This window comes from Pelobates fuscus, chromosome 13, assembly GCF_036172605.1.
Source record: "Pelobates fuscus isolate aPelFus1 chromosome 13, aPelFus1.pri, whole genome shotgun sequence".
NCBI classification, from domain to species: domain Eukaryota; kingdom Metazoa; phylum Chordata; class Amphibia; order Anura; family Pelobatidae; genus Pelobates; species Pelobates fuscus.
The window spans coordinates 59,245,646-59,267,718 of NC_086329.1; the positions used below are offsets into that span (position 1 = coordinate 59,245,646).

General features: G+C 38.1%; 6 pseudogenes; all 6 read left to right on the forward strand.

Moving 5' to 3' along the window:
* Nucleotides 1–19,548: 19,548 nt before the first annotated feature.
* Nucleotides 19,549–19,667, forward strand: LOC134583824 (5S ribosomal RNA; annotated as a pseudogene).
* Nucleotides 19,668–19,800: 133 nt separating this feature from the next.
* On the forward strand, nucleotides 19,801–19,919 carry LOC134584446 (5S ribosomal RNA; annotated as a pseudogene).
* A 387-nt stretch (nucleotides 19,920–20,306) lies between these two features.
* Nucleotides 20,307–20,425, forward strand: LOC134583704 (5S ribosomal RNA; annotated as a pseudogene).
* A 134-nt stretch (nucleotides 20,426–20,559) lies between these two features.
* LOC134584389 (5S ribosomal RNA) lies at nucleotides 20,560–20,678 on the forward strand (annotated as a pseudogene).
* A 134-nt stretch (nucleotides 20,679–20,812) lies between these two features.
* LOC134583728 (5S ribosomal RNA) lies at nucleotides 20,813–20,931 on the forward strand (annotated as a pseudogene).
* Nucleotides 20,932–21,803: 872 nt separating this feature from the next.
* LOC134583597 (5S ribosomal RNA) lies at nucleotides 21,804–21,922 on the forward strand (annotated as a pseudogene).
* Nucleotides 21,923–22,073: the final 151 nt, after the last annotated feature.

Consider the following 22,073-nt stretch of genomic DNA (forward strand, 5'->3'; position numbering starts at 1 on the left):
TTCCATCAAAAAATAGTAAATAGAAAATCGACGTTTCGGTCCACACAGGGACCTTCCTCAGGTTTTTGTATCACTTGATCCTGAGGAAGGTCCCTGTGTGGACCGAAACATCGATTTTGTATTTACTATTGACTATTTTCTATTTACTATTTTCTATTTACACTAAGTGTAATATTATGTTAACTCGCAAAGTGTTTACTGCCCTAATTTTAAAAAGTGCATTACTGCTCTATACTGTACTAAGGCTATTGAAGTGTGGCATACAAGGGCTGTCGTGGCGCAGTACTTGTGTCCTTTTTCTTATGTTTTTGCTTATTTTTTTTATTTTTTTATTATGCTCTTTGGGCAAAACGGAGCTACTTCCAACTAAGAAGCTTGCGACTGGTACCCATTTGCACGACAACAGTATTGTTCAGCATAACAACTCAGTATGTCTTTATTAGCTATTAGCTCTATGCATTTCCTCATGCTTTACTTCCCGTACTACTTCAAAATGATTAGCAACATGCCTATGTATATGCAAAGTTCAGCCACTCTCCCTTAACGGTAGCTCCAGACATCTACTAGTTAGCCTGAAATGTAACCATACCATAAAATCAAAAAAAGTGCGATATATACAAATGCCATTACTCTGTTTTATGTCTTGTTATCAATCTGTGTACAGAGGCTGTTGTGGCTTACTGAACACTATGTTATTTCTTTGCACTCTATAAATAAATAATTTTTGTTTAAAAAAGAAGATATTTCTATATATTAAACAAGATCAGGATTATTTATTTGGGTGGGAATTCAGAATGAGTTTCAAATTTAAGGCCAGAGTAGCCGGACTGATAGCATGTATATGCGTTAGAGAATGTTTCCATTTTGGCTATTTTGATCGTATTTGAATTTATTTGGAATTAACTTTGAAGTCTCACTTTGGTGAATAACCATGTATAGAATTTCTTTAAATTCACCTCTTAACAAATAGGGCCTAGTAACACAATTTAAGTAAAATACAAATTGTTACCACACAGACACACAGTCTATTTCTAGATATTATCTTGAGGGTACATTATTTTTTTCCACTAAAATGTACTAATTAGAAGTCTATTTATTTTACAGTGAACATTTTGTGGATGGCAAGTTTTCTTTATAATTGTTACTGAAATAAACTAATGTGTAAAGTAAAAAAAAAAAATGTGATCTGATCATCATCTAAGTCACAACAATAGACAATCACAGTCTGCTTAAACTAATAACACACAAAGAAATGTTGTAATGTTTTTATTGAACATACCATGTAAACATTCACAGTGCAGGTGGAAAAAGTATGTGAACCCCTAGACTAATGACATCTCCAAGAGCTAATTGGAGTGAGATGTCAGCCAACTGGAGTCCAATCAATGAGATGAGATTGGAGGTGTTGGTTACAGCTGCCTTGCCCTATAAAAAACACACACCATTTCTGGGTTTGCTTTTCACAAGAAGCATTGCCTGATGTGAATGATGCCTCGCACAAAAGAGCTCTCAGAAGACCTACGATTAAGAATTGTTGACTTGCATAAAGCTGGAAAGGGTTATAAAAGTATCTCCAAAAGCCTTGCTGTTCATCAGTCCACGGTAAGACAAATTGTCTATAAATGGAGAAAGTTCAGCACTGCTGCTACTCTCCCTAGGAGTAGCCATCCTGTAAAGATGACTGCAAGAGCACAGCGCAGACTGCTCAATGAGGTGAAGAAGAATCCTAGTGTCAGCTAAAGACTTACAAAAGTCACCGGCAAATGCTAACATCCCTGTTAGCGAATCTACAATACGTAAAACACTAAACAAGAATGGATTTCATGGGAGGATACCACAGAGGAAGCCACTGCTGTCCAAACAAAACATTGCTGCATGTTTACAGTTTGCACAAGAGCACCTGGATGTTCCACAGCAGTACTGGCAAAATATTCTGTGGACAGATGAAACCAAAGTTGACTTGTTTGGAAGAAACACACAACACTATGTGTGGCGAAAAAGATGCACAGCACACCAACCTCAAAACCTCATCCCAACTGTGAAGTATGGTGGTGGGGGCATCATGGTTTGGGGCTGCTTTGCTGCATCAGGGCCTGGACGGATTGCTATCATCGAAAGAAAAAATGAATTCCCAAGTTTATCAAGACATTTTGCAGGAGAACTTAAGGCCATCTGTCTACCAGCTGAAGCTCAACAGAAGATGGGTGTTGCAACAGGACAATGACTCAAAGCATAGAAGTAAATCAACAACAGAATGGCTTAAAAAGAAGAAAATACGCCTTCTGAAGTGGCCCAGTCAGAGTCCTGACCTCAACCCGATTGAGATGCTGTGGCATGACCTCAAGAAAGCGATTCACACCAGACATCCCAAGAATATTGCTGAACTGAAACAGTTCTGTAAAGAGGAATGGTCAAGAATTACTCCTGACCGTTGTGCACGTCTGATCTGCAACTACAGCAAATGTTTGGTTGAAGTTATTGCTGACAAAGGAGGTTCAACCAGTTATTAAATCCAAGGGTTCACATACTTTTCCACCTGCACTGTGAATGTTTACATGGTGTTTTCAATAAAAACATGGCAACATTTAATTCTTTGTGTGTTATTAGTTTAAGCAGACTGTGATTGTCTATTGTTGTGACTTGATGATGATCAGATCACATTTTATGACCAATTTGTGCAGATCCATATCATTCCAAAGGGTTCACATACTTTTTCTTGCAACTGTATATATATATATATATATAGTATTTTACCAGAGGCTTTTCCCTTATCAATTTACTTTTTATAGACTATTTTACCAGAAATGTCTATGAGAAACTCATTTCATATAGCCATAAATGTTACACCTAACAAGCTCATATGGGACGTCCTATGCTTACTGTTAATACTCTAGAAATATTAGTGCATAGTGTAAGAGTCTTGTAAAAAAAATCCTTTAAGTCTCTAAAAGCACAGGTACAAGTGGTGTGCATGAACACACAAGAAAACAAACCTATTCATCAAATCCAACCAGGAGACTACATATTGATCAATTGATTTAAAACGAAAGAAAGCTCTCCAACCTTGCTGGAAGAGCTCATATCAAGTCTTGCATGTTACCAACACAGCTGTAAAGTTAGCTGAGATTGCTTCTTAGATTCATTTTAGCCATTTAAAGCTTGTCCCAGTACCAAGGAAATCAACAAGTTAGTCTTCTAACGGGTACAATAATCCCAGCTGACTAACCTACGTGGGAAAGCCAAGAAGTGCCAAGAGGCCACTCGAGAAACCATGCAGCTAATTTATCCTGAAACAAGAAAAAAAAGTGATGTCGAACTCTTCCAATCTGGAGGAAAGGTTGTAATGTTTTTGTATGTCTTGCTATATTGTTTATAGGATTTTGCATTTATGTAGTATACTTGTATCAGTTTAGAGTAGCAGTTGTCAACTCTTTTGTTAGACACAAAAGGGAGTAGATTAGAGTACTATGGGAATAAAATAGATAATTCATATATTGACATATGCAGAATTTTATGTAATGCTTCAGGAGTAGATAAGCCTTGTTGGGTATGTGGATTTGTTCAAAATACTGCAGACACTCCTTTTATTGGGTACCCCTAGAATAAGTCAGAACTTTATCAAGAAATAAAGAATGGGTTTAGTTTTTTATAGCCTGAGGTAGGAGAATATTCTGGTAAACTAAGAAAATGGACCCTGATTAATGTAGCGGATCAAGGAGGATTATGGGTACAAAGAAAGGTGGGAGATAACTTAATAGGAAATTCCAAACTTAATAAAAGTAGTACCTGTGTCAGATATAATTTTACAGAGTATGAGCCAGAAGGATATTTTTGCACCAACGACTTTAATATGCTAAGTGTTACAGAAAAGGCAATGTGGGCCTCATATAATGCTAATTACAAAAATCACAACTTAACCCGCAGTATTTATTGGCTATGCGGTATGTGGACTTGTAGAGTATTACCCTGCAACTGGAAAGGAAGCTGTTATCTAGGGCGAGTATTGTCTGCCTTTACAATAAGAAATTATCTACCTAAGGGAAAACTGAGAAACTGAAGAGATGTTAATATTAAAACCAGTATAACTGAAAAGGTCTTTCTATCCATGTTTCCTCAGATATGAGTGGGATTAGCTTTAGCCAAGATAAATCAATTAGCCAAAGTATTACATAATGCCTTGAATTATTCCAATGATGCCATCTCCAAATTAAATGCAGAACAAATCCAAATTAGAATGATGGTCTTACAGAACAGAATGGCCTTGAGTTATATTTTAGCATCAAAAGGAGGAGTGTGTGCTTTAATTAAGAGCAATGTTGTGTATTTATTAAAGACAGAAGTGGAGACATATATAAACGGACTTGGATAAAATTGGAGGAATTCAGGATAAACTACGTCAGGTTAATGATAAATGGGATCCATTAGATCTTAAATGATTGCTGAGTTCACTCGGAGCAAAACTGGTGAATGTGGCTTTGTTTGTTATTGTATGTGTCTGTTTTCTTTTTTCTTTTTCTTTTTTTTTTAACATCAGATGTTGGTATTTGTTAGTCCATGTTGTCTTAGTCTTTATGACCCTTATCAAATACCAAAACATAATTTGTCTTTTCATATGGAAACAAAGAATGTGACGGCAGATAAGAACCATTCGGCCCATCTAGTCTGCCAAACTTTCTAAATACTTTCATTAGTCCCTGGCCTTATCTTATAGCTAGGATAGCCTTATGCCTATCCCACGCATGCTTAAACTCCTTTACTGTGTTAACCTCTACCACTTCAGCTGGAAGGCTATTCCATGCATCCACTACCCTCTCAGTAAAGTAACACTTCCTGATATAATTTTTATACCTTTGCACCTCTAATTAAGTGTTCTTGCATAGCAAGACCACTTAATGTTATCTCACATATATATTATTATTAAGTGTTCTTGCATAGCAAGACCACTTAATGTTATCTCACATATATATTATTATTATTATTATTAAGTGTTCTTGCAAAGCAAGACCACTTAATGTTATCTCACATATATATTATTAAGTGTTCTTGCATAGCAAGACCACTTAATGTTATCTCACATATATATTATTATTAAGTGTTCTTGCATAGCAAGACCACTTAATGTTATCTCACATATATATTATTATTATTATTATTATTAAGTGTTCTTGCATAGCAAGACCACTTAATGTTATTTCACATATATATTATTAAGTGTTCTTGCATAGCAAGACCACTTAATGTTATCTCACATATATATATTATTATTATTATTATTATTATTATTAAGTGTTCTTGCATAGCAAGACCACTTAATGTTATCTCCCATATATATTATTATTAAGTGTTCTTGCATAGCAAGACCACTTAATGTTATCTCACATATATATTATTATTATTAAGTGTTCTTGCAAAGCAAGACCACTTAATGTTATCTCACATATATATTATTAAGTGTTCTTGCATAGCAAGACCACTTAATGTTATCTCACATATATATTATTATTATTAAGTGTTCTTGCATAGCAAGACCACTTAATGTTATCTCACATATATATTATTAAGTGTTCTTGCCTAGCAAGACCACTTACTGTTATCTCACATATATATTATTATTATTATTATAGACAAATTTGCCACCCTAACTCCTCCCACAGTTTTTACACTACATAGACAAAAATATACCAAAACGTGCAGATTGTTCCCGATCGGATTGCTCTTACTTTGTGGAACGTTTAGCCAAATGGTTCTCGGAATATCGTCGTTCTTGTGGCGAAATTTGTCCCATAGGAATGAATGGCAAAGCTAGAGTGGGATCTGGCAAAAGCTGAAAAATCAGGACATGATTTCTAACCTGCCACCACTCCCTCATTTTCAGGCCCACCTACACAAATCTTATATCAAAACGTTCAGCTATCCCTGCTGCCACAAAAAATGTCCACGGCTAAGCCATACTCCCTATAGTTTTCACAATATGACCATTTGTTTGCAACTCACGCCGTCCATTGACATTCATTGAAACTCCACTCTGCAAAGCTCACATTTGAAGGGCAATTTCTAAACTGCGACTGTGCCTTCATTGTTAATATTGTAGAGACATACTATGCATCAAAATGTAGGTCTGGGTCTCGTGATTCTCACAATATAAAGCTCTTCGCTGTAGGATTTATAGTTTTTAAAATATGACCATTTGAAAATGGCAACAGCCAAAATACTCTGACCTGTGCCAGGCTGCAGCAGCAAGTGATGTCATAGACAGGGCCTTTTGTACACCTGCTAATGTTTTTTATAAATGTATGGTTTAATGTAACTGTGCAACAACGTTGCAATTAAATGTGCTATATAAATGATAACAGTTACTCCGCCCACTTCAGTTGTAGACTACTGGTGGATGCAAGAACACTTCACACAATTTCCCCAGAAATTGTAGCTTTTCTAGTTATTATTATTATTATTATTATTATAGCCAAATTTGCCACCCTAACTCCTCCCACAGTTTTTACACTACATAGACAAAAATATACCAAAACGTGCGGATTGTTCCCGATTGGTGTGCTATTACTTTGTGGAACGTTTCGCCAAATGGTTCTCGGAATATCGTCATTCTTGTGGCGAAATTTGTCCCATAGGAATGAATGGCAAAGCTAGAGTGGGAGCTGGCAAAAGCTGAAAAATCAGGACATAGTTACATAGTTAGATAGCTGAAAAGAGACTTGCGTCCATCAAGTTCAGCCTTCCTCACACCTGTTTTTTGCTGTTGATCCAAAAGAAAAGAAAAAAAAAAAAAAAAAAAAAAAAGAAAAAAACCCAGTTTGAAGCACAATTTTGCAACAAGCTAGGACAAAAAATTCCTTCTTGACCCCAGAATGGCAGTCAGATTTATCCTTGAATCAAGCAGTTATTACCCTACATTGAAAGATTATATCCTTGAATATTCTGTCTTTGCAAGTATGCATCTAGTAGCTGTTTGAACATCTGTATGGACTCTGATAAAACCACTTCTTCAGGCAGAGAATTCCACATCCTGATTGTTCTTACAGTAAAAAAACCTTTCCTTTGCCTTAGACGAAATCTTCTTTCTTCCAGTCTAAACGCATGGCCTCGTGTCCTATGTAAAGTCCGGTTTGTGAATAGATTTCCACACAATGGTTTGTATTGGCCCCGAATATATTTGTATAATGTTATCATATCCCCTCTCAGGCGACGTTTTTCTAAACTAAATAGGTTTAAATTTGTTAACCTTTCTTCATAGCTGATATGTTCCATTCCTTTTATTAATTTTGTAGCCCGCCTCTGCACTTTTTCTAGTGCCATGATATCCTTCTTTAGAACAGGTGCCCAAAATTGCACAGCATATTCAATATGTGGTCTTACCAGTGATTTATAGAGAGGCAAAATGATATTCTCGTCCCGAGAATGAATGCCCTTTTTCATGCATGACAATACCTTACTGGCCTTGGCCACTGCTGATTGACATTGCACATTGTTGCATAGTTTGTTGTCTATAACAATTCCCAAGTCCTTTTCGTGTGTTGTTATCCCTAATTCGCTTCCATTAAGGGTATACGTTGCTTGTGTATTCTTTACGCCGAAGTGCATAACTTTGCATTTTTCAACATTAAATTTCATCTGCCATTTGAGTGCCCAGTCCCCCAGTCTATCTAAATCCTTCTGCAGCAAAGTAATATCTTGCTCACATTGTATTATTTTACAAAGTTTTGTGTCATCTGCAAACACTGAAACATGACTTTCAATGCTGTCTTCAAGATCATTTATAAAAATGTTAAATAGAAGGGGTCCCAGAACAGACCCCTGAGGGACACCACTTGCCACCTCTGTCCAGCTTGAAAATTTACCATTAACGACAACTCTTTGTATTCTGTTTTTAAGCCAATGTTCTACCCAAGAACAAGCATTTTCATCGAGACCGATTTCCTTGAGTTTGAACACTAATCTTTTGTGTGGAACTGTATCAAATGCCTTGGCAAAATCCAAATAGATCACATCCACTGCAACACCCTGATCTATACTTCTACTTACTTCTTCGTAGAAAGCAATCAAGTTAGTTTGACATGACCTGTGCTTCATAAAACCGTGCTGATTTTTGCTGATAACCATATTCTTCTCAAGGAATTCTTGAATATTATCCCTTAATAACCTTTCAAATATTTTACCAGCCACAGAAGTTAAGCTCACAGGTCTATAATTTCCAGGCAAGGATTTTGAACCCTTTTTGAATATAGGAACCACATCTGCCTTCCTCCAATCCTCCGGAACACTTCCTGAAAGAAAAGAATCTTGAAAGATTAAAAACAGAGGTTCACTTATTTCTACACTTAGTTCCTTAAGTACACGTGGATGGATACCGTCAGGCCCTGGAGCTTTGTTTATATTAACTTTCTTTAGTTGCTGCAGCACATTGTCTTGAGTTAACCAATTACAATTATTCTGCAAGTTTTTAGTAGCAATCATTTGCACATCTATTGCCATGGGTTCTTCTTTAATATATACGGAGGAGAAATAGTTATTTAGAATTCCTGCCTTTTCTTGGTCTTCATTAACCAACACCCCCGTTTCAGTTTTAAGTGTACCTATACTTTCATTTTTGGGTTTTTTGGAATTTATGTACTTAAAAAATGCTTTGGGGTTGGTTTTGCTCTCTTTAGCTATCATTTTTTCATTTTGAAGTTTAGCAAGTTTAATTGCCTTTTTGCACGCATTATTTGCTTTCTTATATCTTTTATAAGATGCATCTGATTTGTCTGATTTAAATGCTTTAAATGCCCTTTTCTTATTTTTAATCTCTTGTTTTACTTCTCTACTAAGCCACATTGGTTTTAATTTGTTTCTTTTATACTTATTTCCCAATGGTACATACTGAGAAATGTACCTTTCTAATATTTGTTGGAAGATGATCCATTTATCCTCAGTGTTCTTTTCACTAAAGAGTTTATGCCAGTCAATATATTGTAAAGCTTCCCTTATCTTATTGAAATTGGCCTTTTTAAAATTATATGTTTTAGTATACCCCATGTGCTTTTGTTTTTTTGAGTTTATTTCAAAGGACACTATATTGTGATCACTATTTCCCAAGTGCTCACCTACTTGAATGTTGGTCAAAAGATCAACGTTGTTTGTTAAAACCAGGTCCAGACAAGCGTCCATTCTAGTTGGTGCTTGTACAAGTTGTGACATGAAGTTGTCATTTAACAAGTTTAAAAACCTAATTCCCTTTGCTGAGCTACTAGTCCCTATGTCCCAATTTATGTCTGGGTAATTAAAATCTCCAATAATTAAAGTGTTACCAAGATTTGCAGCTTTCTCAATTTGCTCAAACAGCTGTTGTTCCTCGTCAATATTAACATTAGGTGGTTTATAACATATACCAACCAATAGTTGGTTTCCCTTCTTTTCCCCCAAGCAGATATTTACCCATAAAGCTTCCACATTTTCCTCATCGCATTCAATTTGCTTAAGATTTGGCTTTAAATCATGGTTGACATACAAACATACCCCACCACCCTTCTTGTTTTTCCTATCCTTCCTAAATAATGTGTACCCATTTAAGTTAACTGCCCAGTCATGTGTCTCATCCCACCATGTTTCAGTTATGCCTATTATATCATATTGTTTAGTGTATGCTAATGCCTCTAGTTCCCCCATTTTGTTATTTAGGCTCCTTGCATTAGTAAGCATACATTTAATATCATGCGTCTCTTGTTTATTTTGTGAATTACCAACATTACATAGCTTCTCTGTTCTGAGCTTGCCCCTCCCCCCGTCTCCACCCTCCTTATACTGTTCTAAAGCCCATCTCCTTTCTGTCCTATCTCCATTTTGTAGATTGCTATGACCCTCCCCCCCTACTACTAGTTTAAAATCTCCTCCAACCTTCTAGCCATCCTATCCCCCAGCACTGCAGACCCCCTTCCGTTTAGGTGCAATCCATCCCTACTATATAGGTTGTACCCAATCGCAAAGTCGGCCCAGTGCTCTAAAAACCCAAAACCCTCCTTCCTGCACCAAGACTTCAGCCACGCATTAACCTCTCTAATCTCCCGCTGCCTTTCCACTGTAGCACGTGGCACAGGTAATATCTCGGAGAATACCACCTTGGAGGTCCTTTTCTTGAGTTTGCTACCTAATTCCCTGAAATCATTCTTTAGGACCTTCCATCTTCCTCTTACTTTGTCATTGGTACCAATATGGACCATGACCGCTGGGTCATCCCCAGCCCCTCCCAATAATCCATCCACTCTGTCAGCAACATGCCGGACCCGAGCACCCGGGAGACAGCAAACTGTCCGGTTGAGCCGATCAGAGTGGCAGATTGCCCTATCTGCTCTCCTAATGATAGAGTCCCCTACCACCACAACCTGTCTTGCCTTCCTTACATTTTGATCCCCACCCGTACTAGAGGGGCTGTCACCTCGGCTGTTAGAAGTAACAGCTTCCTCTAATACAGCTACTCCTGAGCTGATGCTCCCAACATCTTCCCTCAAACGGGCAAACCTGCTAGGTTGCACCAAATCAGGACTAGCTAGCCCTTTCCTCTTCCCTCCCCCCCTGCTTCCTCGCCCCACTGTCACCCAGCTACATGCCTGTTCCCCATCTGTCATATCTCCTCCCTCTCCACTACCTGTCCCCACTAAACTCTGCTCAGTCAGCAGCAGACTCCTCTCAAGATTGTCGATCTCCCTCAAAGTTGCGATTTGCCTCTCAAGATCTCCAATCTGAGCTTCCAGAGAAGCCACTCGCACACAACCATCACAGAGGTATGGACCATGGACGGGTACATCCAGGCATCCATACATGCAACAAGATGTGCATTGAGTCAAACTAACAATCTTGCTAACACTCATTTCCCCAGATACAGATGAAAAAAAATAAAAAAAAAATCTATATATATATATATAAATAAAAAAAATTAAAAATTACCTTGATAGTTTAAACCCCTAGTTAGTTTTAACTCCTGGTTTTTTAACTCCTACTTGAAAGAGTCTACTTAATAGAGTCTGCTTCCAAATAATGTGAGCAAGCTCAGTGAGTTAGGGGTGTGCCTTTATAGGGATACAAATCCCACACAGGTGCAATTAATAAACACTCCCCCCAATCAATCAAGCAGCAGCAGCACAAAAGAGGGGGAAAAACCAGAACACCAGGAAAAAAAAAAACAAAAAAAAACTTTTTTTTTTTAAACTTTACAGACTGAACCAATTAAACAAAAATAAAATACAAACCACTCTCCACAGTATACAAACCACTCCAAGCAACTCCTGGTTTTTTAACTCCTACTTGAAAGAGTCTACTTAATAGAGTCTGCTTCCAAATAATGTGAGCAAGCTCAGTGAGTTAGGGGTGTGCCTTTATAGGGATACAAATCCCACACAGGTGCAATTAATAAACACTCCCCCCAATCAATCAAGCAGCAGCAGCACAAAAGAGGGGGAAAAACCAGAACACCAGGAAAAAAAAAAACAAAAAAAAACTTTTTTTTTTTAAACTTTACAGACTGAACCAATTAAACAAAAATAAAATACAAACCACTCTCCACAGTATACAAACCACTCCAAGCAACTCCTGGTTTTTTTAACTCCTACTTGAAAGAGTCTACTTAATAGAGTCTGCTTCCAAATAATGTGAGCAAGCTCAGTGAGTTAGGGGTGTGCCTTTATAGGGATACAAATCCCACACAGGTGCAATTAATAAACACTCCCCCCAATCAATCAAGCAGCAGCAGCACAAAAGAGGGGGAAAAACCAGAACACCAGGAAAAAAAAAAACAAAAAAAAACTTTTTTTTTTTAAACTTTACAGACTGAACCAATTAAACAAAAATAAAATACAAACCACTCTCCACAGTATACAAACCACTCCAAGCAACTCCTGGTTTTTTTAACTCCTACTTGAAAGAGTCTACTTAATAGAGTCTGCTTCCAAATAATGTGAGCAAGCTCAGTGAGTTAGGGGTGTGCCTTTATAGGGATACAAATCCCACACAGGTGCAATTAATAAACACTCCCCCCAATCAATCAAGCAGCAGCAGCACAAAAGAGGGGGAAAAACCAGAACACCAGGAAAAAAAAAAAACAAAAAAAAACTTTTTTTTTTTAAACTTTACAGACTGAACCAATTAAACAAAAATAAAATACAAACCACTCTCCACAGTATACAAACCACTCCAAGCAACTCCTGGTTTTTTAACTCCTACTTGAAAGAGTCTACTTAATAGAGTCTGCTTCCAAATAATGTGAGCAAGCTCAGTGAGTTAGGGGTGTGCCTTTATAGGGATACAAATCCCACACAGGTGCAATTAATAAACACTCCCCCCAATCAATCAAGCAGCAGCAGCACAAAAGAGGGGGAAAAACCAGAACACCAGGAAAAAAAAAAACAAAAAAAAACTTTTTTTTTTTAAACTTTACAGACTGAACCAATTAAACAAAAATAAAATACAAACCACTCTCCACAGTATACAAACCACTCCAAGCAACTCCTGGTTTTTTAACTCCTACTTGAAAGAGTCTACTTAATAGAGTCTGCTTCCAAATAATGTGATTTTTTTGATTTCTAAACTGCCACCACTCCCTCATTTTCAGGCCCACCTACACAAATCTTATATCAAAACGTTCAGCTATCCCTGCTGCCACTAAAAAAGTCCACAGCTAAGCCATAGTCCTTAAAGTTTTCACAATATGACCATTTGTTTGCAACTCACGCAGTCCGTTGATATTCATTGAAACTCCACTCTGCAAAGCTCACATTTGAAGGGCAATTTCTAAACTGCGACTGTGCCTTCATTGTTAATATCTCAGAGACATACTATACATCAAAATGTAGGTCTGGGTCTTGTGATTCTCACAATATAAAGCTCTTCGCTGTAGGATTTATAGTTTTTACAATACGACCGTTTGAAGATGGCAACCGCAAAAATACTCTGACCTGTGGCAGGCTGCAGCAGCAAGTGATGTCATAGACAGGGCCTTGTGCACCTGCTAATGTTTTTGTAACTGTATGTTTTAATGTAACTGTGAAGCACTTTGGGCAACATTGTTGCAATTAAATGTGCTATATAAATAAATAATAACAGTTACTCCGCCCACTCCAGTTGTAGACTACTGGTGGAGGCAAGAACACTTCACACAATTTCCCCAGAAATTGTAGCTTTTCTAGTTAAGTGTTCTTGCATAGCAAGACCACTTAATGTTATCTCACATATATATTATTAAGTGTTCTTGCATAGCAAGACCACTTACTGTTATCTCACATATATATTATTATTATTATTATAGCCAAATTTGCCACCCTAACTCCTCCCACAGTTTTTACACTACATAGACAAAAATTTACCAAAATGTGCAGATTGTTCCCGATCGGATTGCTATTACTTTGTGGAACGTTTCGCCGAATGGTTCTCGGAATATCGGCATTCTTGTGGCGAAATTTGTCCCATAGGAATGAATGGCATAGCTTGAGTGGGAGCTGGCAAAAGCTGAAAAATCAGGACATGATTTATAAACTGCCACCACTCCCTCATTTTCAGGCCCACCTACAAAAATCTTATATCAAAACGTTCAGCAATCCCTGCTGCCACTAAAAATGTCCACAGCTAAGCCATAGTCCTGATAGTTTTCGCAATATGACCATTTGTTTGCAACTCATGCCGTCCATTGACATTCATTGAAACTCGACTCTGCAAATCTCACATTTGAAGGGCAATTTCTAAACTGCGACTGTGCCGTCAATGTTAATATTGCAGAGACATACTATGCATCAAAATGTAGGTCTGGGTCTTGTGATTCTCACAATATAAAGCTCTTAGCTGTAGGATCTATAGTTTTTAAATACGACCATTTGAAGATGGCAACCACCAAAATACTCTGACCTGTGCCAGGCTGCAGCAGCAAGTGATGTCATTGACAAAGCCTTTACCGGTAGTACACCTGCTAATGTTTTTATAAATGTATGTTTTAATGTAACTGTGCAACAACGTTGCAATTAAATGTGCTATATAAATGATAACAGTTACTCCGCCCACTCCAGTTTTAGACTACTGGTGGAGGCAAGAACACTTCACACAATTTCCCCGGAAATTGTAGCTTTTCTAGTTATTATTATTATTATTATAGCCAAATTTGCCACCCTAACTCCTCCCACAGTTTTTACACTACATAGACAAAAATATACCAAAACGTGCAGATTGTTCCCGATCGGATTGCTATTACTTTGTGGAACGTTTCGCCGAATGGTTCTCGGAATATCGTCGTTCTTGTGGCGAGATTTGTCCCATAGGAATGAATGGCAAAGCTAGAGTGGGAGCTGGCAAAAGCTGAAAAATCAGGACATGATTTCTAAACTGCCACCACTCCCTCATTTTTAGGCCCACCTACACAAATCTTATATCAAAACGTACAGCTATCCCTGCTGCCACTAAAAATTTCCACAGCTAAGCCATAGTCCTGATCGTTTTCACAATATGACCATTTGTTTGCAACTCATGCCGTCCATTGACATTCATTGAAACTCCACTCTGCAAAGCTCACATTTGAAGGGCAATTTCTAAACTGCGACTGTGCCTTCATTGTTAATATTGCAGAGACATACTATACATCAAAATGTAGGTCTGGGTCTTGTGAGTCTCACGATATAAAGCTCTTCGCTGTAGGATTTATAGTTTTAAAAATATGACCGTTTGAAGATGGCAACCGCAAAAATACTCTGACCTGTGCCAGGCTGCAGCAGCAAGTGATGTCATAGACAAAGCCTTTTACACCTGCTAATGTTTTTATAACTGTATGTTTTAATGTAACTGTGAAGCACTTTGGGCAACAACATTGCAATTAAATGTGCTATATAATTAAATAATAACAGTTTCTCCGCCCACTCCAGTTGTATACTACTGGTGGAGGGGCAAGAACACTTCACAATTTCCCCAGAAATTGTAGCTTTTCTAGTTAAGTGTTCCTGCATAGCAAGACCACTTACTGTTATCTCACATATATATTATTATTATTATAGCCAAATTTGCCACCCTAACTCCTCCCACAGTTTTTACACTACATAGACACAAATTTACCAAAACGTACAGATTGTTCCCGATCGGATTGCTATTACTTTGTGGAACGTTTCGCCAAATGGTTCACGGAATATCGTCGTTCTTGTGGCGAAATTTGTCCCATAGGAATGAATGGCAAAGCTAGAGTGGGAGCTGGCAAAAGCTGAAAAATCAGGACATGATTTCTAAACTGCCACCACTCCCTCATTTTCAGGCCCACCTACACAAATCTTATATCAAAATGTTCAGCTATCCCTGCTGCCACTAAAAATGTCCACAGCTAAGCCATAGTCCTGAGAGTTTTCACAATATGACCATTTGTTTGCAACTCACGCAGTCCATTGACATTCATTGAAACTCCACTCTGCAAAGCTCACATCTGAAGGGCAATTTCTAAACTGCGACTGTGCCTTCATTGTTAATATCTCAGAGACATACTATACATCAAAATGTAGGTCTGGGTCTTGTGATTCTCACAATATAAAGCTCTTCACTGTAGGATTTATAGTTTTTAAAATATGACCGTTTGAAGATGGCAACCGCAAAAATACTCTGACCTGTGCCAGGCTGCAGCAGCAAGTGATGTCATAGACAAAGCCTTTTACACCTGCTAATGTTTTTATAAATGTATGTTTTAATGTAACTGTGCAACAACGTTGCAATTAAATGTGCTATATAAATGATAACAGTTACTCCGCCCACTCCAGTTTTAGACTACTGGTGGAGGCAAGAACACTTCACACAATTTCCCCGGAAATTGTAGCTTTTCTAGTTATTATTATTATTATTATAGCCAAATTTGCCACCCTAACTCCTCCCACAGTTTTTACACTACATAGACAAAAATATACCAAAACGTGCTGATTGTTCCCGATCGGATTGCTATTACTTTGTGGAACGTTTCGCCGAATGGTTCTCGGAATATCGTCGTTCTTGTGGCGAGATTTGTCCCATAGGAATGAATGGCAAAGCTAGAGTGGGAGCTGGCAAAAGCTGAAAAATCAGGACATGATTTCTAAACTGCCACCACTCCCTCATTTTTAGGCCCACCTACACAAATCTTATATCAAAACGTACAGCTATCCCTGCTGCCACTAAAAATTTCCACAGCTAAGCCATAGTCCTGATCGTTTTCACAATATGACCATTTGTTTGCAACTCATGCCGTCCATTGACATTCATTGAAACTCCACTCTGCAAAGCTCACATTTGAAGGGCAATTTCTAAACTGCGACTGTGCCTTCATTGTTAATATTGCAGAGACATACTATACATCAAAATGTAGGTCTGGGTCTTGTGAGTCTCACGATATAAAGCTCTTCGCTGTAGGATTTATAGTTTTAAAAATATGACCGTTTGAAGATGGCAACCGCAAAAATACTCTGACCTGTGCCAGGCTGCAGCAGCAAGTGATGTCATAGACAAAGCCTTTTACACCTGCTAATGTTTTTATAACTGTATGTTTTAATGTAACTGTGAAGCACTTTGGGCAACAACATTGCAATTAAATGTGCTATATAATTAAATAATAACAGTTTCTCCGCCCACTCCAGTTGTATACTACTGGTGGAGGGGCAAGAACACTTCACAATTTCCCCAGAAATTGTAGCTTTTCTAGTTAAGTGTTCCTGCATAGCAAGACCACTTACTGTTATCTCACATATATATTATTATTATTATAGCCAAATTTGCCACCCTAACTCCTCCCACAGTTTTTACACTACATAGACAAAAATTTACCAAAACGTACAGATTGTTCCCGATCGGATTGCTATTACTTTGTGGAACGTTTCGCCAAATGGTTCACGGAATATCGTCGTTCTTGTGGCGAAATTTGTCCCATAGGAATGAATGGCAAAGCTAGAGTGGGAGCTGGCAAAAGCTGAAAAATCAGGACATGATTTCTAAACTGCCACCACTCCCTCATTTTCAGGCCCACCTACACAAATCTTATATCAAAATGTTCAGCTATCCCTGCTGCCACTAAAAATGTCCACAGCTAAGCCATAGTCCTGATCGTTTTCACAATATGACCATTTGTTTGCAACTCATGCCGTCCATTGACATTCATTGAAACTCCACTCTGCAAAGCTCACATTTGAAGGGCAATTTCTAAACTGCGACTGTGCCTTCATTGTTAATATCTCAGAGACATACTATACATCAAAATGTAGGTCTGGGTCTTGTGATTCTCACAATATAAAGCTCTTCACTGTAGGATTTATAGTTTTTAAAATACGACCGTTTGAAGATGGCAACTGCCAAAATACTCTGACCTGTGCAAGGCTGCAGCAGCAAGTGATGTCATAGACAATGCCTTTTTCACACCTGCTAATGTTTTTATAAATGTATGGTTTAATGTAACTGTGCAACAACATTGCAATGAAATGTGCTATATAAATAAATAATAACAGTTACTCCGCCCACTCCATTTGTAGACTACTGGTGGAGGCAAGGACACTTCACACAATTTCCCCAGAAATTGTAGCTTTTCTATTTCTTATTATTCTTATTATAGCCAAATTTACCCCCCTAACTCCTCCCACAGTTTTTACACTACATAGACAAAAATATACCAAAACGTGCAGATTGTTCCCAATCGGGTTGCTATTACTTTGTGGAACGTTTCGCCGAATGGTTCACGGAATATCATCGTTCTTGTGGCGAAATTTGTCCGATAGGAATGAATGGCAAAGCTAGAGTGGGAGCTGACAAAAGCTGAAAAATCAGGACATGATTTCTAAACTGCCACCACTCCCTCATTTTAAGGTCCACCTACACAAATCTTATATCAAAACATTCAGCTATCCCAGCTGCCACTAGAAATGTCCACGGCTAAGCCATAGTCCTGATAGTTTTCACAATATGACCATTTGTTTGCAACTCACGCCACCCATTGACATTCATTGAAACTCCACTCTGCAAAGCTCACATTTGAAGGGCAATTTCTAAACTGCGACTGTGCCTTCATTGTTAATATTTCAGAGACATACTATACATCATAATGTAGGTCTGGGTCTTGTGATTCTCACAATATAAAGCTCTTCGCTGTAGGATTTATAGTTTTTACAATACGACCGTTTGAAGATGGCAACCGCAAAAATACTCTGACCTGTGGCAGGCTGCAGCAGCAAGTGATGTCATAGACAGGGCCTTTTGCACCTGCTAATGTTTTTGTAACTGTATGTTTTAATGTAACTGTGAAGCACTTTGGGCAACAACGTTGCAATTAAATGTGCTATATAAATAAATAATAACAGTTACTCCGCCCACTCCAGTTGTAGACTACTGGTGGAGGCAAGAACACTTCACACAATTTCCCCAGAAATTGTAGCTTTTCTAGTTAAGTGTTCTTGCATAGCAAGACCACTTAATGTTATCTCACATATATATTATTAAGTGTTCTTGCATAGCAAGACCACTTACTGTTATCTCACATATATATTATTATTATTATTATTATTATTATTATTATTATAGCCAAATTTGCCACCCTAACTCCTCCCACAGTTTTTACACTACATAGACAAAAATATACCAAAACGTGCTGATTGTTCCCGATCGGATTGCTATTACTTTGTGGAACGTTTCGTTGAATGGTTCTCGGAATATCGTTGTTCTTGTGGCGAAATTTGTCCCATAGGAATGAATGGCAAAGCTAGAGTGGGATCTGGCAAAAGCTGAAAAATCAGGACATGATTTCTAAACTGCCACCACTCCCTCATTTTCAGGCCCACCAACACAAATCTTATATCAAAACGTTCAGCTATCCCTGCTGCCACTAGAAATGTCCACGGCTAAGCTCTAGTCCTGATAGTTTTCACAATATGACCATTTGTTTGCAACTCACGCAGTCCATTGACATTCATTGAAACTCCACTCTGCAAAGCTCACATTTGAAGGACAATTTCTAAACTGCGACTGTGCCTTCATTGTTAATATCTCAGAGACTATACATCAAAATGTAGGTCTGGGTCTTGTGATTCTCACACAATAAAGCTCTTCACTGTAGGATTTATAGTTTTTAAAATACGACCATTTGAAGATGGTAACCGCAAAAATACTCTGACCTGTGCCAGGCTGCAGCAGCAAGTGATGTCATAGACAGGGCCTTTTGCACCTGCTAATCTTTTTATAAATGTATGTTTTATTGTAACTGTGAAGCACTTTGGGCAGCAACGTTGCAATTAAATGTGCTATATAAATAAATAATAACATCAGTGAAATTGCATTCAATTAATTTTGCCTATGGCCATCCTAGTCTGAAAATGCTTGATCTTGTCAGATCTCAGAAACCATCCAGACTCGGGTCTGGTTAGTACTTGTATGGGAGACCAACTAGGAACCTCAGGTGCAATACACTTTTGTTTATTTCTTTTTTGCATTATGATGTCATAATAAGAACACTTTTTTCCCTATCCAGAAGTGTCTTGTCTTTTGTCGCAACCAGTGTTTGATATTCTACCAACATCAGAGAAATTGCATTCAATTAATTTTGCCTATGGCCATACCAGTCTGAAAATGCCAGATCTCGTCAGATCTCAAAAGCCATCCAGACTCGGGCCTGGTTCGTAATTGTATGGGAGACCAACTAGGAACCTCAGGTGCCATAAGCTTTTGTTTATTTCTTTTTTGCATTATGATGACATAATCAGATCACTTTTTCCCTCTCCAAAAGCGTCCTGTCTTTTGTCGCAACCAGTGTTTGATATGCTACCAACATCAGTGAAATTGCATTCGATTAATTTTGCCTATGGCCATACCAGTTTGAAAATGCTTGATCTCGTCAGATCTCAGAAACCATCCAGACTCGGGCCTGGTTAGTACTTGTATGGGAGACCAACTAGGAACCTCAAGTGCCATAAGCTTTTGTTTATTTCTTTTTTGCATTATGATGTCATAATCAGATAACTTTTTTCCCTATCCAGAAGCGTCTTGTCTTTTGTCGCAACCAGTGTTTGATATTCTACCAACATCAGTGAAATTGCATTCAATGAAATTTGTTTATGGCCATACCAGTCTGAAAATGCCTGATCGCGTCAGATTTCAGAAGCCATCCAAACTCTGGCCTGGTTAGTACTTCTATGGGAGACCAACTAGGAACCACAGGTGGCATAAGCTTTTGTTTATTTATTTTTTGCATTATGATGTCATAATCAGATAACTTTTTTCCCTATCCAGAAGCGTCTTGTCTTTTGTCGCAACCAGTGTTTGATATTCTACCAACATCTGTGAAATTGCATTCAATGAAATTTGTCTATGGCCATACCAGTCTGAAAATGCCTGATCGCGTCAGATCTCAGAAGCCATCCAAACTCGGGCCTGGTTAGTACTTGCATGGGAGACCAACTAGGAACCACAGGTGGCATAAGCTTTTGTTTATTTCTTTTTTGCATTATGATGTCATAATCAGATCACTTTTTTCCTTATCCAGAAGCGTCTTGTCTTTTGTCACAACCAATGTTTGATATTCTACCAACATCAGTGAAGTTGCATTCAATGAATTTTGCCTATGGCCATACCAGTCTGAAAATGCCTGATCTCGTCAGATCTCAGAAGCCATCCAGACTCGGGCCTGGTTAGTACTTGTATAGGAGACCAACTAGGAACCTCAGGTGCCATAAACTTTTGTTTATTTCTTTCTTGCATTATGATGTCATAGTAAGATCACTTTTTTCCCTATCCAGAAGTGTCTTGTCTTTTGTCGCAACCAGTGTTTGATATTCTACCAACATCAGAGAAATTGCATTCGATTAATTTTGCCTATGGCCATACCAGTCTGAAAATGCCAGATCTCGTTAGATCTCAAAAGCTATCCAGACTCGGGCCTGGTTAGTACTTGTATAGGAGACCAAATAGGAACCTCAGGTGCCATAAACTTTTGTTTATTTCTTTTTTGCATTATGATGTCATAGTAAGATCACTTTTTTCCCTATCCAGAAGTGTCTTGTCTTTTGTCGCAACCAGTGTTTTATATTCTACCAACATCAGTGAAATTGCATTCAGTTAATTTTGCCTATGGCCATACCAATCTGAAAATGCCTGATCTTGTCAGCTCTCAGAAGCCATCCAGACTCGGGTCTGGTTAGTACTTGTATAGGAGACCAACTAGGAACCTCAGTTGCCATAAGCTTTTCTTTATTTCTTTTTTGCATTATGATGTCATAATCAGACCACTTTTTTCCCTATCCAGAAGCGTCTTGTCTTTTGTCGCAACCAGTGTTTGATATTCTACCAACATCAGTGAATTTGCATTCAATTAATTTTGCCTATGGCCATTCCAGTCTGAAAATGGCAGATCTCAGTAGCCATCCAGACTCAGGCCTGGTTAGTACTTGTATGGGAGACAAACTAGGAAGCTCAGGTGCCATAAGCTTTTGTTTATTTCTTTTTTGCATTATGATGTCATAATCAGATCACTTTTTACCTATCCAGAAGCGTCCTGTCTTTTGTCGCAACCAGTGTTTGATATCCTACCAACATCAGTGAAATTGCATTCGATTAATTTTGCCTATGGCCATACCAGTCTGAAAATGCCAGATCTCAGAAGCCATTCAGACTCGGGCCTGGATAGTACTTGTATGGGAGATCAACTAGGAACCTCAGGTGTCATAAGCTTTTGTTTATTTCTTTTTTGCATTATGATGTCATAATCAGATCACTTTTTTCCCTTTCCAGAAGCGTCTTGTCTTTTGTCGCAACCAGTGTTTGATATTCTACCAACATCAGTGAAATTGCATTCAACTAATTTTGCCTATGGCCATACCAGTCTGAAAATGCCTGATCTCGTCATATCTCAGAAGCCATCCAGACTTGGGTCTGGTTAGTACTTGTATGGGAGACCAACTAGGAACCTCAGGTGTCATAAGCTTTTCTTTATTTCTTTTTTGCATTATGATGTCATAATCAGATCACTTTTTTCCCTATCCAGAAGCGTCTTGTCTTTTGTCACAACCAGTGTTTGATATTCTACCAACATCAGTGAAATTGCATTGAAATAATTTTGCCTATGGCCATACCAG